We start from the raw sequence: 7243 nt of genomic DNA, 5'->3' as shown, positions 1-7243 counted from the left end.
TCATGAAAATCATCATAACTACCTAAAGTAATGTTAAAATCCTTATAATTACCATTAAAGAGCGAAAAAGTTTTTTCGACATTTCTCTCAAAAGGCTGTAATACGCTAGATCTTGCCGGGTTTTTTTCGACGTTTGGAATTTTTTACTCCTGGCCTTTATTTCATTATGAATAGACTGAATAATAATTATTATTATCATTATTATCCTTACTGTCACTATTTTCATGATTATTATCATTATAGTCATTATCATCATTATTGCAGTTATAATAATTATTATTCTTATTGTTATTGCTATTTTTATCATTATAACTATTTATATAATGATAATAGCAATAATGATAATTTTAGAAATAATTATGACAAAGATAATAATTATAATGACAATGCTAATGATGTTATTATTATTTTTATTGCCATTATTAGTATAAAAAATATTAGAATAGAGTTAATTATTGCTATTGTTGCAGTAATTATCAAAATTATCATTATAATTATCATTTATCAATGTTATTATCATTATCATTGTCATTATCATCATAATTATCATTATTGCCAATAATAAAGGAATTATCATGAAAATTATAATAATTGCCTGAATTAATGTTAAAATCCTCATAATTACCATTAAAACGCGAAAAGGTTTTTTTCACCGTTTCTCTCAAAAGGCTGTAATACGCTAGACTTTGCCGTTTTTTCGACTTATAGGATTTTATTACTTCTTGCCTTTATTTCAATTTAAATGGAATGAATAATAATTATCATTACTGTCATTATTTTCATGATTATTATCATTATAGTTATTTTCATCATGATTATCATTATTATTGTCATAATTAATGCAGTTATAGTATTTTTTATGCTAATTATTATTGCTATTTCTATGATTATAACTATTTATAAAATAATAATTGCAATATTTATAATTTTAAAAATAATAATGACAATAATAATAATAATAATGACAATGATAATGATGTTATTGTTATTTCTATTGACATTATTAGTATGAAAATTATTGGGATATAGTTAATTATTGCAGTAATTATCAAAATTATCATTATAATTATGATTTTATCACTATTATTATCATTATCATTATCAGTATCATCATAATTATCATCATTATTGTCAGTGATAAAGGAATTATCATGAAAATCATCATAATTACCTGAATTAACGTTAAGATCCTCATAATTTCCAGTAAAAAGAGAAAAAGTGTTTTTTTTTTACTTTTCTCTCAAAAGGCTGTAATGCGCTAGATTTTGCGTTTTTTTTTTTTTACTTTTTCGATTTTATTACGTCTGACCTTTATTTCATTATAATTGGACTGAATAATAATTATCATTACTGTCATTATTTTCAAGATTATTATCATTATAGTCATTATCATGATTACCATTATTATTATCATCATTATTGCAGTTATAATAATTATTATGCTAATTATTATTGCTATTTTTATCATTATAACTATTTACATAATGATAATAGCAATAATGATAATTTTAGAAATAATAATGACAATAATAATAATTATAATGACAATGATAATGCCATTATTTCTATTGCCATTATTAGTATGAAAATTATTGGAATATAGTTAATTATTGCAGTAATTATCAAAATTATCATTATAATTATCATTATTGTCAATAATAAAGGAATTATCACGAAAATAATCATAATTAACTTAACTTAATGTTAAAATCTTCATAATTACCATTATAAAGAGAAGAAGTTTTTTTCGATGTTTCTCTCAAAAGGCTGTAATACGCTAGATTTTGCCGTTTTTTCGACTTTTGGGATGTTATTACTTCTGGCCTTTATTTCATTATAAATGGACTGAATAATAATTATTATCATCATTATTATCATTACTGTCATAGCAATAATGATAATTTTAGAAATAATTATAACAATAATCATTTTATAATGATTATTGTTATAATTATTTCTAAAATTATCATTATTGCTATGACAGTAATGATAATAATGAAACAATGAAAATGATAATGATGTTATTATTTCTATTGCCATTATTGGTATGAAATTTATTGGAATGGAGTTAATTATTGCTATTATTGCAGTAATTATCAAAATTATAATTATAATTCATATTTTATCATTTTTTCGACTTATGGGATTTTATTACTTCTGGCCTTAAATTCCTTATAAATGGACTGAAAAATAATTATCATAAATATTATCACTATTGTCATTATTTTCATGATTATTATCATAATAGTCATTATCATCATGATTATCATCATTATTATCATCATTATTGCAGATATAATATTTATTATACAAATTATTATTGCTATTTTTATCATAATAGCTATTTATATAATGATAATAGCAATAATGATAATTTAAGAAATAATAATGACAATTATCAATTTCATCATCATCATGATTATCATCATTATTGTCAATAATAAAGGAAATATCATGAAAATCATCATAATTACCTGAATTAATGTTAAAATCCTCATAATTACCATTAAAAACCGAAAAAGGATTTTTTTTTCGACGTTTCTCTCAAAAGGCTGTAATACCCTATATTTTACCGTTTTTTCGACTTTTCGGATTTTATTACGTGTGCCCTTTATTTCATTATAAATGGACTGAATAATAATTACTATCATCATTATTATCATTACTGTCATTATTATCATGATTATTATCATTATAGCCATTATCATCATGATTATCATTATTATTATTATCACCATTATTACAGTTATAAAAAATATTATGCTAATTATTATTGCTATTTTTATCATTATAACTATTTATATAATGATAATAGCAATAATGATAATTTTAGAAATAATAATGACAATAATAATAATAATAATGACAATGATAATGATGTTATTATTATTTCTATTGTCATTATTAGTATCAAAATTATTTTAATAGACTTAATAATTGCTATTATTGCAGTAATTATCAATATTATCACTATGATACTTGTCATTATCATTTTCATTATCATCATAATTATCATCCTTTTTGTCAATAATAAAGGAATTATCATGAAAATCCTTATAATTACCTGAAGTAATATTAAAATCCTCATATTTACCGTTAAAAATCGAAAAGGATTTTTTTCGACATTTCTCTCAAAAGGCTGTAATAGGCTATATTATGCCGTTTTTGTCATTATAATTATAATGAGAATATTAATGATATTATTATTTTTATTGCCATTAATATTATGAAAATTATTGGAATAGAGTTAATTATTGCTGTAATTATCAAAATTATTATAGTTTTCATTATATCATTATTATTATTCTTATTATTGTCATTATCATCATAATTATCATCAATATTTTCAATAATAAAGGAATTATCGTGAAAATCATCATAATTACCTGAATCAATGTTAAAAAACACTTATAATTACCATTAAAAAGCGAATAAGGTGGTTTTTCGACGTTTCTCTCAAAAGGCTACGCTAGATTTTGCCGTTTTTTCGATTTGTGGGATTATATTACTTCCGGCTTTTATTTCATTATTAATGGGCTGAATAATAATTATCATCATTATCATTACTGTCATTATTTTCATGATTATTATCATTATAGTCATTATCATCATGATTATCATTATTTTTACCATTATTGCAATTATAATAATTATTATGCTAATTATTATTGCTATTTTTATCATTATAACTATTTATATAATGATAATAGCAATAATAATAATTTTAGAAATAATAATGACAATTATCATTGTTATTATCATGATTATCATCCTGATTGTCAATAATAAATGAATTATCATGAAAACCATCATAATTACCTGAATTAATGTTAAAATCTTCATAATTACCGTTAAAAAGAGAAAAAGTTTTTATAATTTCGGCGTTTCCCTGAAAAGGCTGCAATACGCTAGATTTTGCCGTTTTTTCGACTTATGGGATGATATTACCTCTGGCCTTTATTTCATTATGAAGGGATTGAATAATATTTTTTATCATCATTATCATTACTGTCATTATTTTCATGATTATTATCATTATAGTCATTATCATCATGATTATCATTATTATTATCATTATTGCAGTTATTATTATTAATTATTGTGCTAATTATTATTGATATCTTTATCATTATAACTATTTATATAATGATAATAGCAATAATGATAATCTTAGAAATAATTATGACAATAAAAATAATTATAATGACAATGATTATATTGTTTCTGTTGCCATTATTAGTATGAAAATTAATTATTCCTATTTTTGCAGTAATTATGAATGTTATCATTACAATTATGATTTTATCATTATTATTGTCATTATCATCATAATTATCATCATAATTTTCAATAAAGGAATTATCATGAAAATCATCATAATTACCTGAGTTCAGGTTAAAGTCCTCATAATTACCAATAAAAAGCGAAAAAGGGTTTTTTTCGACATTTCTCTCAAAAGGCTAGATTTTGCCGCTTTTTCGACTTTTCGGTTATTATATTGACTGAATAATAATTATTATCATTATTATCATTACTGTCATTATTTTCATTATTATTATCATTATAGTTATTATCATCATGATTATCATTATTATTGTCATCATTATTGCAGTTATAATAATTATTGTGCTAATTATTTTTGCTATTTCTATGATTATAACTATTTATATAATGATAATAGCAATAATGATAATTTTAGAAATAACAATGACAATTATAATAATTATAATGACAATGATAATGATATTATTTCTATTGCCATTATTAGTATGAAAATTATTGGAATAGAGTTAATTATTGCTATTATTGCAGTAATTATCAAAACTATTATTATAATTATGATTTTATCGTTATTATTGTCATTATCATTAGAATTATCATCATTATTGTCAATAATGAAAGAATTATTATGAAAATGATCCTAATTACCTGATTTAATATTAAAATCCTCATAATTACCACTAAAAAGACGTTTCTCTAACAAGGCTGTTTAAACACTAGATTTTACCGTTTTTACGACTTATTGGATTTTATTACTTCTTTCATTATAAATGGACCGAATAATTATTATCATAATAATTATTATCATTACTGTCGTTATTTTCATGATTATTATCATTATATTCATTATCATCATGATTATCATTATTATTATCATCATTATTGCAGTTATAATAGTTATTATGCTAATTATATTAATTTCTATTTTTTATCATTATAACTATTTATATAATGATAATAGCAATAATGATGATTCTAGAAATAATAATGACAATAATAAAAATTATAATGGCAATGATAATGATATTATTTCTATTGCCATTATTAGTATGAAAATTATTAGAATAGAGTTAATTATGTCAGTAATTATCAAAATTATCATTATAATTATGATTTTATCTTTATTATTGTCATTATCATTATCATTATCATCATAGGTATCATCATTATGGTCAATAATAAACGATTTATCATGAAAATCATCATAATTACCTGAATTAATGTTAAAATCCTCATCCTTTATTTCATTATAAATGGACTGAATAATGATTATTATAATCATTATCATTACTCTCATCATTTTCATGATTATTATTATTATAGTCATTATCATCATGATTATCATTATCATCATTATTGTAGTTATAATAATTATTGTGCTAATTATTATTGCTATTTTATCATTATAACTATTTCTATAATGATAATAGCAATAATGATAATTTTAGAAATAATGACAATAATAATAATTATAATGACAATGATGATATTATTATTTCTTTTGCCATTATTAGTATGAAAATTATTGGAATAGAGTTAATTATTGCTGTAATTATCAAAATTATCACCATAATTATGATTTTATCATTATTATTGTCATTATCATTGTCATTATCATCATAATTATCATCATAATTATCATCATTATTGTCAATAATAAAGGAATTATCATGAAAATCATCATAGTTACCTGAGTTAATGGTGAAATCCTCATAATTACCACTAAAAAGCGAAAAAGGTTTTTTTCGACATTTCTCTCAAAAGGCTGTATAATACGCTAGAATTTGCCGTTTTTTTCGACATTTGGGATTTTATTACCTCTGGCCTTTATTTCATTATAAATGGACTGAATAATAATAATTATTAACATTATTATTATAACTGTCATTATTTTCATGATTATTATCATTATAATCATTATTATCATGATTATCATCATTATTATTATCATTATTGCAGTTATAATAATTATTATGCTCATTAGTATTGCTATTTTTATCATTATAACTATTTATATAATGATAATAGCAATAATGATAATTTTAGAAATAATAATGACAATAATTGTCATTATCATTGTCATTATCATCATAATTATAATCATTATTGTCAATAATAAAGTGATTAATGTTAAAATCCTCATAATTACCACTGAAAACCGAAAAAAGGTTTTCATGAAAATAATGACAGTAATGATAATAACGATAATAATTATTATTTAGTCCATTTGCAATGAAATAAAGGCCAGAAGTAATAAATTCCCATAAGTTAAAAAAACGGCAAAATCTAACGTATTACAGCCTTTTCAGAGAAACGTCGACAAAAAACCCTTTTTCTCTTTTTAATGGTAATTATGAAGATTTTAACATTGATTCAAATAATTATGATGATTTTCATGATAATTCCTTTATTATTGACAATAATGATGATAATTATGATGATAATGACAATGATAATGACAATAATCATAAAATCATAATCATAATGATAGTTTTGATAATCACAGCAATAATTATATTAATCATTATCATTATATAAATAGTTATAATAATAAAAATAGCAATAATAATTAGCATGATATTTATTATAACTGCAATAATGATAATAATAATGATAATCATGATGATAATAACTATAATGATAAAAATCATGAAAATAATGACAGTAATGATAATAATGATGATAATTATTATTCAGTCCTTTTATAATTGAATAAAGGCCGGTAGTAATAAAATTCCAAAAGTCTAAAAAATGGCAAAATCTAGCGTATTACAGCCTTTTGAGAAAAACGTCGAAAAAAAAACTTTTTTCGCTTTTTAATGGTAATTATGATGATTTTAACATTAATTCAGGTAATTATGATGATTTTCACTATAATTCCTTTATTATTGACAATAATGATAATTATGATGATAGTGACAATGATAATGACAATAATAATAAAATCATAATTATAATGATA

The sequence above is a fragment of the Penaeus vannamei genome, chromosome 25, assembly GCF_042767895.1.
Source record: "Penaeus vannamei isolate JL-2024 chromosome 25, ASM4276789v1, whole genome shotgun sequence".
NCBI classification, from domain to species: domain Eukaryota; kingdom Metazoa; phylum Arthropoda; class Malacostraca; order Decapoda; family Penaeidae; genus Penaeus; species Penaeus vannamei.
The sequence above is the reverse complement of the archived record's forward strand: the minus strand, read 5'-3'. Positions refer to the sequence as shown.